This window comes from Tachypleus tridentatus, chromosome 10, assembly GCF_004210375.1.
Source record: "Tachypleus tridentatus isolate NWPU-2018 chromosome 10, ASM421037v1, whole genome shotgun sequence".
NCBI lineage: Eukaryota > Metazoa > Arthropoda > Merostomata > Xiphosura > Limulidae > Tachypleus > Tachypleus tridentatus.
This window is the reverse complement of record NC_134834.1, coordinates 159,598,138-159,619,800: the sequence shown is the minus strand read 5'-3', so window position 1 is coordinate 159,619,800 and position 21,663 is coordinate 159,598,138. Positions and strand designations below refer to the sequence as shown.

The 21,663-nt window shown below is 33.3% G+C and overlaps 1 pseudogene across 1 annotated transcript in view; it reads left to right on the top strand.

Annotated features, from left to right (window-relative positions):
* Window positions 1-603: 603 nt before the first annotated feature.
* LOC143230766 (protein meiotic P26-like) overlaps window positions 604-21,663 on the top strand; it is a 33,190-nt pseudogene continuing 12,130 nt past the window's right edge. The window contains exons 1-4 of the transcript XR_013016622.1: window positions 604-718; window positions 11,046-11,297; window positions 15,079-15,285; window positions 15,522-15,635. The product of XR_013016622.1 is annotated as a protein meiotic P26-like (transcript). The remainder of the gene's footprint in view (window positions 719-11,045; window positions 11,298-15,078; window positions 15,286-15,521; window positions 15,636-21,663) is intronic.

The window sequence follows — 21,663 nt, the reverse complement described above, 5'->3', positions numbered from 1 at the left end:
GAGAAAGCTGAAACTTTTATAAACATAATATAAATTGTGCGAAATCTGAAATCAGGCATTTATTGATTTATTTTAAGATAATACCAAAGTGTTTTTTGAAGAAAATATAACTTATAATTCTATTAGTATATGCACACACCCCAGAATATCAGTTTGGAATTTTTAAATGTGTTTGAAGGAGACTTCCCACAGTAGCTCCTTATAAAAATCCGTAACCAAAACGTTGGAGAGTGAAATTCTGTTTTGTATTGAACGTGAGAAAATAAATATACATAAATATGCTAGAAATACGAGTAGAAATAAAAAGCAAAAATAATGACGTAAGCATTTATCAATTACTGTTTAAACAATAATAAATAGGAAATTGAATTATAGTTAAATTACGATTCAACAAAAAGTTGAATAATAAATATTATTAAAAAAAACAAAAAGGCGATATATTAACAATCATGTTTTATTGAAACTAATAGACAACTTATTATGAATATATGATATATTAATATTTTCAAACATATGTTTTATTAGGCCACCAAACTATGTTTAATATAAATTTAAATAAGAAAAACACGGGCGAATGTGTAAACCTCTGATACTAGCTATTGCGCATGTGTATAGCGTTAAAAGAGCATGGTACGTATGTTGGATTTTAATGGAAGTAGATTGCAAATAAATTTGTTAAAGGTATTTGATTCCTTTCGTTAAACATTACACCCAAAAGGTATCTATGAGTGTTGTTATTTGTACTTGCGTTTTGATTTTCGATTTTAATTTAGTATTTTACACAAGATTTTGTGGAAGATTATGTTGTGTTGTGTGGTGTGGAATTTCAAAGCTGTATAACAAGTAACATGCAAAGATCGAAGAAGGTCACCCATGCACCTGTTCGCCATTTTCTTCCTGTTTAACTTCATTCTGAACTTAACTGTTTAGCCTAATGTACTTTTAAGAGTCGTTTTAATAGTATTGTTAGCGTCGAAGACACGATTGAGTTGTAGACATTACTATATGTTTCATTTGTAGAAATATGTATGTATAAAATAAGCTTATATTTCGGTAAAATATAATTTTTGCTCCAGTATTTGTCAGTGTTATATCAACCTTTGATGAAGCATTAAGTGATAATTAATGAATTATACTTTTATTTAAATGGTATAAACTATAATTAAGTGTATTATATAAGCTTCTTAATTTATATAACTTAGCTTATGGTTAGACTGTTGATTAAATTTTATTGTAATTCTTTTGTTTGATATTTATATGATGAGTAAGTATTACTGCTAGTTTAGCAAATAAGCCAGTAAATGCCCTTGAACATGAATTGTGAGCAAAACATAAATTTAAAGACTATGAAAATAAGTTTATCAAACTTATTAAATAACTATGAATTTGTTCAAAGATACCCATTCTCCAATACTTTCCACTTGTGTAACAGAACTTCCCATCCCCTACCCCCAAAAGTGTATAAAATTGCAAGTGAATATTTTAAATTTATATAGTAATATCTGTAATAAGCAAAACATACATTTCAAAGTTCAACACTGATATTCAGTGTTGGCCATGACACTTGTGATAGGTGACTTAGTTTAATTATACATACTGCTCCTTTTTTCATTTAAAAGAAAATTACTGCAAACACATTTAACTAAAAAAATTTTTTGTAGGAACATCTTTAGCAATTTCTCTTCCTTATGCTTTGTAGGAAAGTGAATTAAGTCTTACAAAGAGCAATTGCTAGAAATGTTACTAAAGAAAATAGTCTTTTTTTCTTATTTGAGTGTTGATTTTTGCAGTAATTTTATTTCATTTATCTCCCAAAACTACACAAATTCTGATTCATCTGAAAACATTTTTTTGGTCTGATATCCATGTAAATGCCAACAAAATCAATAGTGTTCCAGGTATGTCATCACTGTAGAGATAACCCTGATTTATGGTAGTTCTAATGTTTATTTTCTCTGAGTTTTAGAATGTGCACAACCTTTTTTAGCCTCACAATTTGGCTTTAAATATTAATTTATCATTAATTCTTTATGACGAGAAACCCAATTGAAATAAAAATATATCTCGGAGTGGCTGTTATGGGTATTAACACTTATTGATGAAAAGAGAACAACGTATCAACTTTCCTAGGTTATTTTCAGGTTAAAAAGATGACCCAGGAAGGTTGAAACGTTATTTTCTCCTCATCAATAAAAGTGTTAATATCCATAACAGCCATTCTGAGATACGTAAGTTATCACTAATTAATCAGGCTAGTTTTCTGTTTCTTATATGTCGCATGCTTCATATATTTACCTAAAAGTGTTAGTGATGATTAGTGTAAGACTGTACTTATCATTTATTTCTTTTTTCCTCAGTTGAGAAGTCTAAAATTTGAAAGTGTAGCTTAGGGTTAAGTAGGTAATGTAAGGTCTTAAGTGGTTGTAACTTTGTCATGTGTATAATTGAAAATTTAGTGGATAGTAAAAAACTACAGTAACTTAAAATGAATTTAAACCATTTCATTTTTTGTGGATGTAGCCTCTGTAACATTAATTTTTATTAACAAAAATAATTATTTAATACCTTAAACAATTTGCCAAATTATGATATCAGGTCTTTGTAGTTACATAAAAATACATTCATGACTGTATTACCACAACAATTCTCAACATTATTTCTAAATGAAGGAGCCAGTCCTAAGACCATGTTAAGTGACTATTTCATGGAAGATATTTGCAAACATACTTTTTATTTTAGAAAAATAAATTTTAGTTCTTCAGACATCATACATGATGTTCCTTTACAGTAATTTTTACATTTTCACATAAACTTGTGAGACATAAGTTCCTTTTTGCATTTTCAGTTCATCTTCTAATGTCTTTTGGGGTGACTTTTGAAGTGAACAGTATGTAACCCTGTTTAGGGCACCTATTCCATGGGGTGCCAAAACCAATATTACTAGTAGCAGGTGTTAATTTTACAGGATCAGAGTGATAAATAGTTTTTGTCACAGTTTTTCTCTAGATGGCTCTGCATAGATTTATGCTTAAAATAAAAGAAACTGTTAATATTTCTTTAATAGTTTGGGAGTTTACATTGGTTTGTTTTCTTTACCAGTATGTCTTGTGAACAATGCCAAGGATTAAGATTTTCTACACAACTAAACAGATAAAAAAATAACAGTAATATATAATAATACTGTTACCTCACAGTGTAATTTGAAATTTCAATTAGATTGAAATTATTTGATTACTGTAACAAAATGAATGTTAAATTTATAAAAATTCATATAGTTTTGAATGTGTAGGCCTTACTGTATCTGTAAAACACACTACCCTTTTGTAACAGACAATTATTTACTAAGAAAAGATTATTTTGTCTAGTTGCCTTTACACTTTATAAATTCAAATAATAAATCATTTGTTTAATCAAAATGTGATTCAAAAATAACTGCAGTCTGTCAAACCATGTGCAAATGAGTTGCATTTTAAATTGTTGCTTGTTGTAGCATAAAAGGGGATTGTGTAATTTACTGCTTGATATTTACATTATTTTGGCATTTTTAAGTTACTGCTTTGTAGTGAATGAGCAAATGATTTCAGTTTTATGTTTTGAAGAATGAGGAATATGTCTGAAAACAAAATTGAGGACTGTTTCACCATATTTTGCTAGCATTAAACAACGTTTCATTTTGAATTTGGCTTGCTAAGAAAGTTGAATACCATATGCGTGTAATGTAGCAAAGCTAATTCATGAGCTTTAACTTGTAAAGCTTCCCCTTATTTTATGTATTCACCAGAAGTACTTAATTAGTGTAAGAGCCTAATGCTTTTTTTTTTCTTTATTTTTGGTGAGAACGATTGTCATGTACTTTGCTTGTATATCAAGTGTCTATGGGGAAGTTTCCCAGTTTGCACTTAATGTATAAAGGTCTGCCTTTCAAAAGTGCATTAGTAATAGGGTTTTATATTCTAGTCTGTGTGAAAATATATTGGGGATATACTACAGCATTTTATATGACAAAGTCCTGATTATTGCACTTGTGGCAACATTTTTTTTTTTTTTTCCTTGGACATTATGTGCAGATTTTGAGAACTGTTATTATTTGCTTCTTACTCTGTTTAAATGATGGTGTTAAATAATACCAATCAAAAGGCAATTAAGAAATAAGGGGAGTGTTCGGAGTGTTCTTTAATCAATAATTTGACTGAATTTAAAATTGCATGAAAAATAACCAGTTTAAACACAATTAAAGAATAGTGAAAATATTTAGACAACCAAATAAAACTGCTTGGTACCTGGATAGACAAGTGAATGATCGTCTCTGGTGGATCAGTGAATAGCTCATTGGCTGTATCTGTCAAGATGAATTTTTGCCATGCTAGTCAAATAGAACTAGACATGGAAAGTGTGCTTGGATCTAGGAAGTAAACTAGCTTTCTTTGTCCAATTGATGTCATCACCTTTTAATTTCTTTAACTGGTGGCATTTGTTGATCACTTTTATAATTAGACACTCGAGAATATTTTAGTGCTCCCATCCAATTCAGCACCTACTTAAAATACTGAAATATCCTGGTGGGCAGAGGAGATGTCACATGTTAGAGAAGAAAGCAAAAGTAGCCACCATGACAGTGTAAAAACTACACCCTTGTGCAAATTACTTGAAACAAATGGTCATTTTACAATATTTTCAGCATGGCGGCCGGTGTAGGCTTGATGGACCTGCTGATTTCCTTTAATAGTCATTCTTTCATACAGACGGCGTCATTAGCTGTGTTTTGCAGTATGGTCGATCTATTTTTGGGATATGTGACAAAATTTTGAGGAATATTACATCATTTGAAATTGCATTAGAAGGGCAAGGAGACCAGTCAAAAAACTTCTTACCAATTTAATGACAAAAAAATGGTATCAATGGGGTTTGAAATACAAGAACTGGACGTAAAAACAATGGAGGAAAGTGTTATTCAGTGATGAGACTTGTTTCTTCATACAGGGTCAAAGAAGTCTGCATGTTTGCAGATCTCCAGGTGAGAAAAATCAAGAATCTTACATCAATAAGTTCATAAAACATCCCTTGAACAAGGTGTTTTGGGGCTTTTCAGCTACTATGGCATCGGAGGCTTACATATCATAGAACTACAGGACTACAGTACATCAAGTTTTGCAGAGAAGAGTTGTTCAGGAATTGAAAAAGAGATTTCCAGATGGATCTGGCAAAGATCTAGCTTCGTGCTACACATTGAAACTTGTGAAGAATTTTATGACTACAACATGAATTAAGGTGCTGGACTGGCCTGGAAACTCTCCAGACTTAAATTTTATTGAAAATCTTTGGGCAATTGCTAAAGAAAGACTGTACCAAGAAAGATAAGCTAATTGAGGTGTGGTACTGCAATCCAAGAATTAGTAAAGATTGCAGTCAACTCGTGGACTTGATGCCAAAGCAGATTAATGATCTTCTGAAAAATAAAGGCAATCATATCGTATTAATTTGTAAGTAATTTTTGGATTCTCAAAAATAAAACGCAAAAAATTGAAAATATTGTAATTTTCCTTCTTGTTTCAATTAATTTGCACAAGGGTGTATAAATTCTATAACAATAGAAAGTAGAAAATTTACTATATACTTGCATCTTGCAGGGTCTTATTAATATTGATCAAGACTTGGCAGTTGGAGATCTAGCCTATATAATGCTTCATATTTTGGTATCATTTCTGTAGTAAAATAAAAATGTTTATAATTTGTAATGAATGGGTTAGCAATGAATGGTTACAGTTTCACTTTATTACATGGGATTAGTTTTTACACCAAAAAATGCCCATTTTTCACTGTACATTTTCTCAGATATGAATGTGGTGAAATATCAGTTCTCTGACTTCTTATTTCATAGTAACTTGAGTGTTCATTAGAGTTGAGGAACTTATTGAACTTGGTTGAGAATTGAAATAACATTGAACAATTTAACAAATTTTTATCAAGTGTTTTATATGACTAATCAGTTTCATTCATTTTCTTACGTAATTGAGGTAGTCACCCTGCTCTATTTTTGTAGCTTTTAACTTTGTGGCCTAATATTTATAAAATGTAGTGACTTTTTTTTTTTAATTATAGCATAGTTAATTATAATATTTCAAGCACCTATGAGGTGAGTTAACCCTTTTGCAACTGGTCATGTCATTGCAATTGTTGATTTGTATTCAAAATTTTATTGAACTACTATTTAATGAATTTTACAATGAGTTTGGAATCAAACTGTAGATTATAATTCAAACTTTAATCTTACATATGAGTTAATTCATTAATTTAAAAGTAACTATTAAAATAATGCAAATATAGATTGTAATGAAGTGCAAGTTGTCCACGAGTAGCTTTGTGCAAAATTAAAAAAAAATATTGTAAAGAGTCATGGTATGCTAAATGCAGCACTGTTGAAAATTGGGTGTTTGTGAAGTCAAAATACAAATTCTATTGTTTCATACAAATTAGGAACTCAAATTACAAATATTAAGCTAGAATGTAAATTAAGAACCTTGTATCTTTTTATTTTGCTGAGATATGGTTTATATATTGAATCAAACACACTGGCCCCATTCACCTCTTTCCATTTTTCGAAACAGTCTTTTATATACACTTACTTTAATACATGACATATGAATAACTAATCAACAGCTTAAAATGTCTCCCTAGTGGTTTTCACAGCCATTTTAGTCTGTGCAAGGCTACCACATTCTTTCAAAACAAAATTTCAAGAAGGTAGGTTGTCTTTAGTCTGCTCAGTTTCATATTTTTTAAAACCTAAATGCACCTTATTTATTAAGCTTAATAAATTATAATAGAATTCTGTGGTCTTAGTATAGTTATTTATGATTTTTTTTTTTGGTTATTCAACTTGTATATATAAAATCTAAAAAGAAATTTAAGTCTTCGCAATTTTTTGTCTAGCAGCAACCAAATTCAAAGGTCATAGCTAAAAGAAATATTGCTTGCTTTACTTCTTTATTTATTGTTCTATATTTTTAAAAAAAGTTTAATAATTTATTTCTAAATAATCTTCATACATATTTAGTGTAAAACAATTGAAATGTGCTTATATATTACAAAATACAAGTCCAGTGAAACATGAGAGAAGGAAGACTAAAGGTCAGTTATATATACTTTACATGGTAACTTGAGTGCACATGCACCACCTCGATGCAGGTATTTACCCTGATCCTAAGCTCTGTATCGATGATGCTGTTCTTCCTGTTGTCCCTGAAGTAAAGGTCTTGGAGTTTATCTTTAACAGTAAGCTGACCTTCATTCCATACATCAAGCAGTGATGTGTCAAGTGCACAAGGGTACTGAATATCCTCTTTGTCCTTATTTTCACCTCTTTGGGAGCAGTTTGATGTTCTATGCTAAAGATCTATCAGGCCCTCATTCAATCCAAACTGGACTATGGGTGTTTGATCTATGGTTCTGCTAGAACTTCTGCATTGAAAATATTGGACTCCATTCACCATATGGGGCTTCAAATCTGCTCAGGAGCTTTCTGCAGTTCTCCAGTCTAGAGTTTGTACACTGAGTCTTGCAAACCTCCTCTTCACCTCTGCAATTTGCAACTGTCTTTATAGTATGCTTCAAAACTGATCCTTACCACAGCATCCCACCTGGGGTTTTTCTTCCTCAGTGGTGTATGCTCTTTCAGAATAGATGGTTTGCCATTATTCTTCTTGGCTTTTGTGTCCAGGTGTAGTTGACTGAATTGTGTCTATACTTAGATGGCATTGCTGACTTCTCTGGTCAGCCCATCCCACTATGGCTTATTACCATCCCTGCCTCTTATCTTTTTTAAAATCATCTGAGGATGGCAGATACTCCCAATTGAAAGCACTGTCTTCTATATGCTGAACATCTTTTGAACTATTATTATAGAAATATATATCTTCTATGTCCATTTTTTGCATTCACTGTTCTGAATTTTTAAAAAGTTACTTAATTTTATGAAGTAAAGAAACATGATTGAAGATAAAAATATAAAAAAATTGTACCCTTCAGTTTATGAACTTGAACCAATATTGGTTAATAGCATGTTTAAAAAATACATTTAATTTAAATTACTTAAAGAAATTATTTTTAATATATGACTAACATGAAATATTTTCAGTCATAAACTCAAAACAATGTGCGTGTGACAAGTAAAGAAATGTACTGTGTATAAAAGGAGGGGCAAGCAAGAAAATAACTTGTGCCTAACAAACTAACATTTTATATATGTGTAATTATAAATTTTACATGGATATCTATCTGTATTGCTTTTGTAATGAATCATTTCATGAACGGAGCACTGTAATAATTGTATCACTTTCTGTAGCATAAAGTATCTTAAGAAGTATTTACTTCATTTCAGATAATGTATTACAGTGGGATTATTAATTGTGCAGTAGTTGTGTGAATTATTTTTCAAATATAATTAATTATCAGTGTGTGTACACTAGACATGACTACAAACAAAGTGAACTTTTAAAATGAGTGAGAGTCATTTCTTCTCATTTAATTTTTGGCTACCATAGGTGTAATTTTTTATTTAGAGTAAAATTTAACTGAAACTTTATCTAAGGGTTGAATTATTTTCAAAACAAAGCATGAAAAAGTAATGTCTACTTTCACTAAATCCTGCCCACAAGTGGCACAGTGGTACATCTGCAGACTTGTACCACTAGAATCTAGGTTTTGACACCCCTGGTAAGTAGAGCACAAAGCTATACAAAGGGCTTTGTGCTTAATAACAAACAACAGCTCTTAAATTCTTTGTTTTGTTTGCATTTTATTCTATTGAAATCAGTGATGTACTTTAATTATTAGCATTTATGTAAATCGGACATTGTGGTTTCAGTATTGTTTTTAAGGTTCATGGTTCAGGAACTCAAAAGTTTTGCATTTATTATTTTATTGCCAGTAAGAAAACTTGTTTATGTGGTGGAATATAAAAATGTCATTTCATCCTAACTTGCATAGGGCTTTCCAGTTCATGCCATAGTTTTCCTTGAAAAAATTGAAGTAAAAACTTCATTTTGATTAATTCAGCCATGCAGTAAGGCTTTAGGATTTTGTGTGGCTAAATAAATCAAAATGATGTTTTTACTTGAATTTTTTCAAGAAATTTTGATATTAACTTGGAAAAGTTTTTTGCTTCTGGATGAGTTGACATGAAATGACCCAAATGTAATATTTTAAGTAACAATAAGACAAAATTTCAATTTGTGATTTTCCAACAACAATAAATATTTTGTAGTCAAAAGTAATGGGAGACTCAACTGAGAAAAAAAACAAAAAGATACCTAGTATTTTATCAATTTGAGCTTGCCTTAATATAAGTATGTCTTCAACTTCATTAATTGGTTAATACTTTTATTCAAACCAAATACTTTATATTTTAAATGTAACTTTTTGAAAAAATAGATTAATGCTAAAAATATTTCTTCAGTTGCTCATACAACATTTCCTCATCAGTCTAGTTGGGTGTACTTATGAATTGACTTGTATATAAAAGTAAGGACTTTAACACCAAACTTGTTCAACCTGAGAAAAACTTTGTGTTTTATTTCTTGAGTTACAGTATGATGGCATTTAACTTTGAATTGTACACCATTATTATCTCCTGATTCTGGTTGTTTAAATTATTTCTTTGAGAGATAGGTTCTTTGTGGGTACTGCATGCTGAACAAGGTTTTATTTTAAATTAATGAGTATAATAATAGTGCAGTTTTTGAGATATGAAAAAAAGTGTGTGTGGTTTGGACTAATAAAAGACTGGGTGCTTATGTGAAACCAAAATTACTGCACAGAGAAGGGCAAAATCTTCAACTGGAAAGTGAACTGCTAATCTCAAGGAGTTTATATTGTCTGTGTGAGTGTCAAATAATGAAAGGCTGAGGTCCTAAGTGATGTTAAGTTTAAGAAGCCCCATATGATAAAAACAGTGAAATGGGGTGTTTCTTAAAGGTGAATAAGAGGCTTCATATATTGAGGCCATAAACTGTAGCTTTGCTTATGCTTTAATCTGGAACTGGTGTATATTTGTTGTAATGTGCAAGAATGTAACCTATAAAACCAACAGTTTTTTTTCACAGTTTCAGTCACAAGAAGATAAAAGCTAATGTTATAGATTATCAAGGTTATTAATGTGAAAAGTTTATGAGCAGTCCATGAAATTGTGCCTCATCACAGTTGTTTGATAAGTATTGGTAAAGATGATTTTTCAGTTCATACTTTTGCTATTATGAATTTTCCAGTCCTAAGCTGGAACAGCAGTAAGTCTTTGGATTTACAACATTAAAATCATGAGCTCAGTTTCCCTTGGTTAACACAGCAGATAGCCTGATGTGACTGCTATGCAAAAATGGACACACATTTTACAAAAGCACCATGTAAGCAAAATTATAATCTATGATGTGCATTGTATCTCATAATTATAATTTAAGATTTTAGTTAATACATCTTCACTGTTCTGTCATTTACTGGTGGAATGGAAATCCCTTGCGTTGTGTAAGCATGAATTTATGTAACTTAATAGACAGGTTAGTGTAAGTGAGTGTGTATGTACAGTATAAAGGTGTTGTTTGTGAGTACATTATATTAAAATATTAAATCCTTACTGCTTAGTCCATATAACATTTTTATGCTCTCTAAAGACCATGCATCTTAACAGTAATCTTGCAGTCTAATTTTCATTGCAAAAAAAAACTATCGTAAGGTTTCCATATCCAAATCACACTTCTACCTGCCTGCAGTCTCTCCATAAGCCATTTGTTAAATACTGTTGTCTGAGACATATAATTTCCAAACCTAATGAAGTGATCTTATTGTAGGAATAATTTGCATCAGAAAGGTCTGTAATGTACCCTTCCCAAAATTACCAGTTTTCAGTAGAATGACACTATCTAAAAAATGCCAAGTCATATCAAAACGTAGTTCTGATATGTAAGTTACACTGCAACTTGTATTGGTTGTGGTTACTAAACCATCTATATTTTAGTGTACACTGTGATTAAGAAAAGACTTCAATATTTATATAGGTGTGAAGATTGTTCATCATGGCATCCAATGAGCTTTCTCCACTTCAGTCATCTCCAGAACCTGAAAATGACCACTTCTGTAACCTTTGTAATCAAGAATTGAAGCAACCTAGGGTTCTTTCATGTCTTCACGTGTTTTGTGAGACTTGTTTAGAAAAAGAGTTGCTCGACTCAAGAAACAAACAGCTTGATTTGGAACCATGTGACACATTGGATATTTTAACTTGCCCAGAATGTAAACAAGAATCTAAGGTATCTTTAATGGTTTATTATACATAGTATTTTTCTCAGTTCTATGGTTCAACAAGTATAATATTGCCGTAGCTTATCCTAGTGTACTTTCTGGATTAGCAAACTGCCTAAAACCATATATAATTGCATTTTGCTGTAGTTTAGAAAAAGATGAATTAATCCTATCATATTTGGGGTTACACCTTTTAGGAATAAATGAAATGCATATGAGCATAAGTTTCAGAATTTACCAAAAATAATAATTCTGATTATTTTGGTTCAAAAATATTAATTTATATTTTATTATTTTTAAACATTTGTTTAGTATAATTAAAAAAAAATTCAGACATGCATTGTTTTGCACAGTTCCAAGGAGTCATGATGTAGAACAGTGTAAGTGTTGATTTTTCATATTCTTTTTATAATCCAAAACCAAGTATACTTTCTAAGAAACTTATTTCTTGAAAATATAATGAATTATATCTTGTTTCTCTTGCGGTTTTGTCTGCAGTTTTATTATTATAGCCCTTCATTCTCACCCTTTTATATGATGACACAGCATCTGATTTGAATTACTAATGCAGCCCAGCATTGAAAATATCTACAGGCAAGGTTTAAATACCATTTAGATGGAGCAGAATATACATGTTGTGTGTCAGTGTATAGTTTTCAAAGAAGTAATATGAGCAAATGGTATATAGTTTTGTTTAGGAAAGTGAATGGATGAAAACCTTCAAGTGAATAGAGTGATCTAGTGGAAAGTTAGGTATGTGAGATTGTAGCCTGGTGGCTGTTTATTACATAATAATTCACAGTGATGCCTGTACATCTTCACCTTATATCTTTTTAAATAACAGTATCTTTAGCTCAGTATATTGGTTGTTTATTACAAGCTACCAATATTGCTTGTATTGTTTAGGGTATAGTTTTTTTAATCATGTCAATACAGATTACAGAAAGATTTGTGTATATTTACCTTAATGTATGTTGCAAATATTACTTAAACAGATGGTAGGATTTTAACTATACTAATAAGTGTAACAAGACAAATGTAAGGTTTTTGGCAGAGTGACATTAAAAATAGTTTTCTACATTGGTCACAGGTTGAAAACTGTCATTGCATTTGTTGACTCACATTCCAAGTTTTATTGAACAACTATTTTATTAATCTATCAGTAAGTTTGGTATCAAATTGTAGATTACAAACTTTTATTAGTACTCTCCATTAGATAATTTCTTAATTTAAAAGTAAATAAGAAGAAATCTTAACCTGTGTGTGTTGCATATTGAATGTAGCACTGGTTCAAATTAGATGTCTGTAATGTCTGAATACAAAGTAAAATGTTATACAAATTAGGAATTCAGATTACTGATGACACCCTTGAATCTAGAAAAAGAACCTCTTGTAATTTTTTATTTGCTGAAGTATTGCTATATTTACTGAGTAGTAGTCCACCTGACCACCTCTTTCCATTTTTGGAAGTGTTTATATATACTTATTTCTGTATGTGATGTATGAGTAATTGACTGAAAGCTCAGAATGCCTCTATAGTGGTTTTCTCAGCCTCTTTGATATATTGGGGTAGCAAATTTCTTTTGATTTGATGCTAGATTCCAAGTGGTATGGTGAGACTTTGGTGACCTTGAAATTTCAATATATTGTTTAGACCAAAATATAGCTTAATAAATTAGTTGAATTGTATGGTAGTGATGAGTAACTTATGGTTTTTGGTTGTTTCACTGTGTGTGTATAAAATCTGAGGCTTAGCAACCTATGGCAAGCAGTAAACGACTACATAGTTCAGTAGTTCCCAAACTATGCACTGTGATGCCCAAGAGCACAGCAGAATACTTCACATTTTCAAGGCAAATACAGCAAAGATGCTGGCATCTTTTGGACACCGTGAACATCACTAGCTCAAGGTAGTTCACGGTTTTAACATTAGATTATATTCCTTTTAGATGACATTCTTAAATGTTTTTGTTTACTTGTACTTTTGGCTATGCCAGTAACTTCTCGAACTTTCTTATTTCTTAGATATTGTATGTAAATACCTGTTAAATCTCCAGGTCCATCAGTAATTGAAATAACTGAAGGATGTTGTAATCATGTCTGCAAGGTCTAGTGCAGTTCAGTGAATTATTTTGTTGATTTTTAGTCCTTGTGCATAAAAATGGAAAGGTTTTTAAACATTATATTAAGAAGTGTGGGGGTGAAGAAAAGGATGGTGAACCATATACCAGTGACAAAATTGTGAAGAATTAGAGATATGATGATAGTTATCTACATTTTGGTTTTACTTCAGTAGATGTCAATCATGAAGTGTCTGCAGTGTGTATTATGTTTAAAAGTTTTTGCTCCAGAGTGCATGCTTTCAAGTAAACTAAAATACCACTTAGAGACCAGTCATCCTAACATGGCTAGTAAATCCTGTGATTATTTTACCAGAAAGTTAAAAGAATTGAAAGAAAGGTACATTTTTGAAACAAGTATTGATACTAAGCAATGCTTTGTTAGCATCCTACAAGGTGGCATATAGTCGTGAAATGTAAAAAGCCTCACACCATTGCAGAAGAACTGATTTTTACCAGCTGCAGTGGATATGATGAACATTATGGTTGGTGAACCTGCAGGAAGATTGCTTTCAAAGGTGCCTTTATCCATCAATATTACCAGTTGTAGAATCCAACACATGGCCAAAGACCTCAACAATCAGCTAACTGACAAAATGAAAGGGAAGGAATTCGAGTTACAGCTGGATGAGATGATGGATAGTAACAAGGATGCTCAATGGATTTTGATACACACGGTTTGTAGATGGTGACAAAATTGTGGACGATCTCTAATGTAAAAGTATCACTGCAGGTACAAAGGCTCAAGAGTTGTTTGAGATCCTTGACAGTTTTATGTGTGAAAACAACTTAGACTGGACTAAGTGCATTAGTGACTGTACCGATGGTAGTCACTTTATGTCCAGCTGTTATGGAGGATTGCAGGCACTCATACAAAGAAAATTCTTAATGCACTGTGGACCCAATGCATAATCCGCATGGAAGCTCTTGCATCAAAATACCCAAGTTCTCCACTGAACCTAATCCTGGAAAGTGCGTTGAAAGTGGTGAATTTTATAAAAACTCAGCCACAGAAGGTAAGGTTTTAAAAAAAAAACACAAAAAAAACTGTGAGGATATGAGATCTGAGCACGCATCTTTGTTGTATTACTGTAGCTTGCAGTGGCACTTCTGTGGGAATGTACTGTTCTCTATGTTTGAATTAAAACAGGAACTCTACTCTTATCTGGAAGAAGAACATGAATGTGCTAAAAATATTCTTGGATACTGATTTTTTGTCAAAATTAGCACACCTGTGTGATCTCTCTGAAAAAATTAATGCAGGGAAGCAACATGCACATTCTGAAACTTGCAGAGAAGGTTGCAGCCTTCAGAAAAAAGTTACTACTATGGAGAAGAAAATTGAGTGAAGATGGATAATAAAAGTTTTTCTTGTATCATATAACCAAAGAATTCATTTATAGTATGATACCTTTAATGTTTGATTTGTGAGAACACAGTTGGCTCCATATTTGAAAATTGTATATTTTTGCAGTGACTCACTGGTAAGCCTTAAATGTTTTTTTTATACAGGTGTTTTGTTGTTAACTGTAAGTTTCATTTATTAATATTATGAATTTAGATTTATTATTAAATTTATTTTTCGTGCATGTGTGTAGGGTAATGAAAATGTGCTCTTCATGTGTTAATTGATATTTGCTTCAGAAAAGAATGAAAATCTCTCTTTTAGTTATATTCCAAAGGTATTTCTGGACTTCCATTGGATTTTGTGACCAGCAACCAACTGGATATTTCTGCCATTGAGAATACACAGATTATCTGCACCAGTTGCAAGGCCAAAGAAAAGGCTGTTGCTAGGTGTAGTGACTGTGCCACTTTCCTTTGTTCTAATTGTGTCACGGCTCACCAGTATATGAGGTGTTTCGAAAATCACAAGGTAATTTACTGCTAGTCTTCTTTTGTGAACATAGTTTTTCTTATGATTATACAATAAAAGTTTTAAAAAATTAAAAATTTAATTCATTTATATATTAACCTACTTGTCAAACAAGACTTACATTTTTTTTTTAAGTTTGAAATTAGAAACTAATATAATGTGACACTGGGATTTTATATTGACAAAACTAAACACATTTAGTGATGGAAAATTAACAGTATCTATATACTCTGTAGGTGGTTTCCTTTGAAGAAATGAAAACTTCTGGAGATGGGATAATCCTCCATAAACCTGTTGAATGTCTAAATCATGTTGGCGAGACCATGAAGTTTTACTGTCATACTTGTGAGGTAGCTACATGCTATGATCTTATTTTTAGTTTTCTGCAAATAGTTATATAAAGTTAGACTTTTTAAAGAGAAACTTTAATAACAAAGTGGTTAGCAAGAACATGACATATCTAAAAATTCAGTTTTGTCACAGAAAAGGAAAATAAACTGATAGAACACTATGTTCTCCTCCACTTTAACCCTTTCACAGCAGGCTTGCTATAATGTACACATTTGTGTGCACTACTTATTTATACTATAAATTTTGATATAGTGTGTTCCTTCATATAATTTAACAAACTTTAAGTAAATATTACAACTTCCTTTGCAGAGAAAAATATCAATTTTTTAATGAAAAAAATTTTACTAAAGTTTTGTTTGTAAAAATATTAAGTCTGTTTAGTTACTAGTTAAAGTACAAACTAATTTCATATCATGATTAAAAAACAAAAATCTCAAATACTATCTGTGTAATTTCTAAAACCTAAATACACCTCGAGCATTTGTTTTCAGTGATATTTTATATTTTATTTTCTGTACCCTATGTGGGGTATGCCAGCTAATCAACCCCGTAATTATCATAAAAGGATTAGGAAATTAGACATAACTTTTTTCATGCTAGAGTGACTATATAAAAAACAAAAATACAAATATTTAGCCTAAGTAGCTTAAGTCTCATAATGTTATTTTTTTTACTTTTTATTATATTAACCTTCTAGTTGTGCTAAGGTAACATTATATAACTTCCATCAAGATGGTGCACTTTCACTTATGTTACCATATCTGGTACTATAAAACTAACCCAATCTTATCTATAATTTGGTGGACAAGTATTTTGTATTATACAGAAACATTTAAATTATTGTACATTATGTGTATAAGTTATGAAACTTATTAAAATAAATGTATAATGGGAAATCGGTTACACCTCCCTCCTTGGAGAATTAAAAATTGGCTTTAGACAATTTTTAGCTATGATGTTATATACACATATTGCAGACAATACTTTAATACAATGTCAAAGAATTATACAGTTTCATAAATTGTGACAATATGTAATACAGTTAATACAAATAACCTTATAATAATAAAATTAGATAACGTGAAAGTGCTTAAACACGAGTACTATTTTTTTGATCAAACAAAAAAGTTTTGTTTTGATAAACTACAGCCCAATTCTCTGAAACTGGCACATTTGGTGGTCTCCATTTTCTCATGTGCATACCATTTTTAAAAAAGTAACCATTTGAAATGTTCTCAAGTTCATTCTTTCAGAGTGCACATTTTAATAGTGAAGAGACCTGTGGATCTTTTTCTTGTTTGTCAATTACTTTACTTCAAGCAAGCAGAACTTCACCAGGTGAATCAGATCTGTCACGTTCATCATTGCCACTCACCAAAGATTTGTCAGTAAAATAGTTGTTCACAAGATCCATGTTAGACTGAAAAATGTCTCGGACAAATCCATAATGTCATCTAAATATTTTTTATCATTTGTTTTCAGCTTAATTTGTCAGCCTGAGCTCAAATTACAGCACACAAGGAAAATGCATCTGGATCCTCCTCAACAACAACACAGTCTTTAGATGAAAGTGATCAGCTGACTAACCACTTTGGGTTTGGCAATAACACTTCCTGCAGCCAAATTGTTTCCCAACAATAATGATATACCCTTAATTAGCACAGTAGGTCTTACTCCAAAATTTATTATTCTTCAATTAGACATCATTGTTTTCGTTTCTTAAAACTTCTTCCTATGTAAGTAGAATTACACCATCAATCAGAATAACCCCTTTTTTCTTTTTCTTTTTTCATGGGTGAATTCCATATAAGTTTGGCAGCCTTACTTGCAATAACCTGAAAACTTCAGGCAGTAAGCCTCTAGTACTAATTCTTATACTTTGAGAAGAACTGGTTTAACTTTATCATAATCTCTACAGTTTTCCAGAGAAAGAGCTGCATCAACTTCTTAGTCTCTACTAGTCATGTAATAATGACATTTTTCGATGGGCCATTCCATGGTTTGGACAACTTCCTCAGAATGTTGGAAATATTTATCAGCTTCGTTTTTGTTAAATGGAGATACTTTAATACATAGACTGAATGAAAATTTGTTTTACCTTGGTCAATCAGAGTCTAAATTCCATGACTTTCAGTCTGCTTTTCTTCTTGGCTTTGATGCAGGTTTGTTCAACCTCGACATTCACTTTCTGCTTTGATAAGGGCTTTCTCTTTCTGGATTTTGATGCAAACTTGTTCAAGCTCTACTTGTTTCAAATGGATTTTTATCACTTAATTCTTATTGACTAGTGGAGATGTTAGAGTATTCTCCTAATGCTTCCTCAGGCAACAAATTATCATCATTGAGTAATATTTCAACAATACACATTTTCAGTTCATTTTTCTCATTGATTTTTTTTAACATCTGATTCTAAAATTTTGGTAATTTCAAGCAATTCACTTCTGTTTTTCAAGGGAGGGTGTTCCCCTTGGTGTGGATTCCTGTGTGTGGTGAGGAGACCTCCCAAGGAAGGTTATGTTCTTTATGTTTACCTCCTCTGGGATCTGAACATCCACCCATGGGTTTGCCGTGCAACATGACCTGTGAAGGGAAGGAGAGGAGTCCAACCTGAACTCCCTAGTTTGGCCTTGAATTCCTGCAAATGGGCAGCCTTGGGGTCGTCCCCCTAGGATCAGTCAGCTGGTTCACTTGGGCTAGGGTCAACCAAGTACCAGAGTTGGTCATTCTCAAATAAAAACAGGTGTTGTGAACATTGTATCTGATACTCATGTTTAGGTATAGTGGTCACAAAACCTTAGCATTGCTGCAGTGTCCTTGTTTGCCATTGTAGTGCTTCCCCTTATATGGCTTCATGGTGGTTGGGGTCAGTGGGCACCAAGATAATTCTTTTCTTTTTTTTATGGATCCTCCAAATAAAAACTTAGATAGTGAAAAAACAGTCCATAGGTAAATGACCACATCTTGAAGATCTTCAACATCTGTAACACCTGTACCTCATTTTCTTATACTATATTCTCTCTCAGACAAATCTTTTGGGGAAATGTCTCCCTTTTTCATTAAGAAGGGAGTAGAGGGACATGCTGGCTCTCCAAAGTCAGTCAAAAAGCTTTGCTGTAATGACATTGGCAGAAACATCCACGTCTCAGCACAGCGAAATTCTTGCATTCGAAGGTAATTGGGGATATACCTATTGAGGTTATTCCTCATGCTACTTTGAATTCATCACAAGGAGTTATTGTTGAGAGGGATTTGAACATCCCAGAGTCAGAGATTCTCACTGGTTTCTATACCCAAGGAGTTTCTCCACTTGCAAGGACAGAATTATGATGCCAACCAATGTCCATATTCTAACATTTACATCACTGCATTTACCTGCCACCATCAAGGTAGGTTATCTTAATTGTAAGGTATGGTCATACATTCCAAACCCTCTCGGATGTTTCCAGTGTCAGCAGTTTGGTCATCTGAAGACATCATGTCGTGGTTCCTTGACGTGTGCTTGTTGCAGTGGCAAGGACCAAGATGCCTATGAGTGTAAAACGGACCCTCATTGCATCAGTTTCAATGGCTCTCACCCATCCCACTTTCGTTTTTGCCATAAATGGTTGGAAGAAAAACAGTGCAGCATTTTAAGACGTTTCATAACATGACTTATCTTGAGGCTCGAAAGTTGCTGTCCACCACTTCATCTCAAGCGTATGCTGCTGCACTTAGTTCCCACTGTAGTAGTGGAGGTCAAAAGACTTTTCATATGGTTTGAAAATGATTCTTTTGGTCTTCATGGTTCAAAAAGTTGATGAATCATCAACACCCATCCCTGTCCTTAATATTTATTCCAGCAAACCCCAAGATTCACTTCCTTTGGTTTCGTGTACAGGCACTTCCTCAGGTACATCTTTTTCTCTCGCCCCAAGATGCAAAACAATTTGTTCATGTCCTCAGTTTCTGGAATCCCCTTCCAACAGCAAAGACCTGCCCAATTGATCCAGGGCAGGGTCCATGGAGGCTGATAGACCTTACTTGAATGAGGACAGTAAGGGAAAAAGATGTGGTCGTAAACTGAAGGGTTCTCCACCCAATTTGCCTACACATAAATAAAAATGGCCACCCTGATACAATGGAATGGTTGAGGTTTGCGTTCTAATCTGGATGACATCAAAACACTTATTGCTTCCTACCATCCTCTTTGTCTTTCCTTACAGGAAACATTTCTGAAACCTGCTGATACAGTCACCTTTTGGCAGTTTTCTTTATACAGAAATGATAGGCTGTGTGATGGATGAGTGTGTGGAGGGGTGGCACTGTTGGTTGATCAGCATGTGCCTACCCTGTCTTTGCTACTCGATAAATCCTTGGAGGCCATAACCATCCTTGATTCCTTGGGCTATACCATCACTGTTTGTTCTCTCTACCTGTCACCTGGAGAGACATGATCAATCGGACCTTGATGCTCTCGTTGAACAGTTGCCGTCTCCCTTTTTCATCCTGGGGGACTGTAATGAACATCATCCCCTCTGGGGAAGTGCTGATATTGATGGGAGGAGTCACTCCGTAAGCGTAGGCTTTCTGATCAGAACTTTTCAGAAGGGGGTTCTTACACTTATTTTCATGCATCTAGTCAGTCCTTTACTGTTGTTGATCTCTTAGTTTGCTCCCCTTCACTATTCTCCCACTTTTCATGGAGGGTTGACAATAACCCACGAGGGGGTGATAAATTTCCTATAATTATGGCAGAGGCTCGCCGTGGTCGATGCTACATGACCCAAGTGCCCCAGTGGAAGCTGGATCAAGCAAATTGGCCCTCTTTCACTGTTCTTGCAGAACTTGATATTACCATTGTCTGGAAGCCATCAGTAGACGACTGTGTGGCAGCAGTAACTGACTGTATTATAGAGGCAGCTGCTCAATGTATTCCTAAATCCTTGACGTGTTTCCTCATCCATGGTAGAATCCTGCCTGCCACATGGCATGGAAGGCTCAAAAACGGGCCTGGGGTACTTTTCGTAGGTATCTCACACTCTTGAACCTCATCGCTTTCCGGCAAGCCCATGCATATGTTCAGTGGGTAAGACGTCAAAGCCAGAAGAAATGTTAGATCAAGTTTACAAACCAGCATACATCTATCATGAGTTTCAAAGTCACATTGGACAAGATTCAAAAGGTCAGTGGGCAATATAATTCTGCCCCCCCCTCTCGATCTTGCTCTCTGATGGCCAGGAAGTAGCTGATACTCTAGGTGAAAGCTTTTGTCAGGAATCTAGCACTTCTGCTCTATCCTCTGCCTCCTTAGTGATCAACACTTGAGCAGAGTGATCACCTCTTTCCTTTTGAGCTGATTATCTGTATGACTATAATCATCCCTTTACACTGGTGGAACTCAAACTGGCCCTTCATTGGTCTGACCTGATGATGTACACTGCGAAATGCTATGCTGTCTCCTGCTTCTCTTGCTGTTCTTCTGATTGTTTTTAACTGGATCTGCAGGAGAACGTTTTCCTGATGCCTGGCACTGGGTTATTGTCCTCTTTTTCTCTAAGCCTGGGAAGGATCCCAAGATTCCTTCAAACTACCATTCAGTTGTTTTGACAAGCTTTCCCTGTAAGACCTAAAGAGGATAGCTAATGCTCATCTTGTTTGGTTCCTCAAATCAAGCAGTCTCCTTTCACCCACCCAATGTGTCTTTCTATGACAGCGATCCTCCATGAACCACCTGATTTGACTTGTAACATCAATCAGAGAAGCCTTTCTCAACCGCCAACATCTTGTATCAATATTCTTTGACATAGAGAAGGCTTACGACACAACATGGAGGTATGGCGTTTTGCGAGACCTCCATACATATGGGTTACATGGCCATCTTCCCATGTTTATTAAAAAAATTTTAATGGGCAGGAGATTCCAAGTTCGTGTGGGTTCGACACTTTCCCGTTTTTTTGTACAGGAACTTGGAGTCCCTCAAGGCTGTGTATTGAGTGTTACACTCTTCAGTATAAAGATAAATGCTATCACTGAACAACTCCCTCTCAC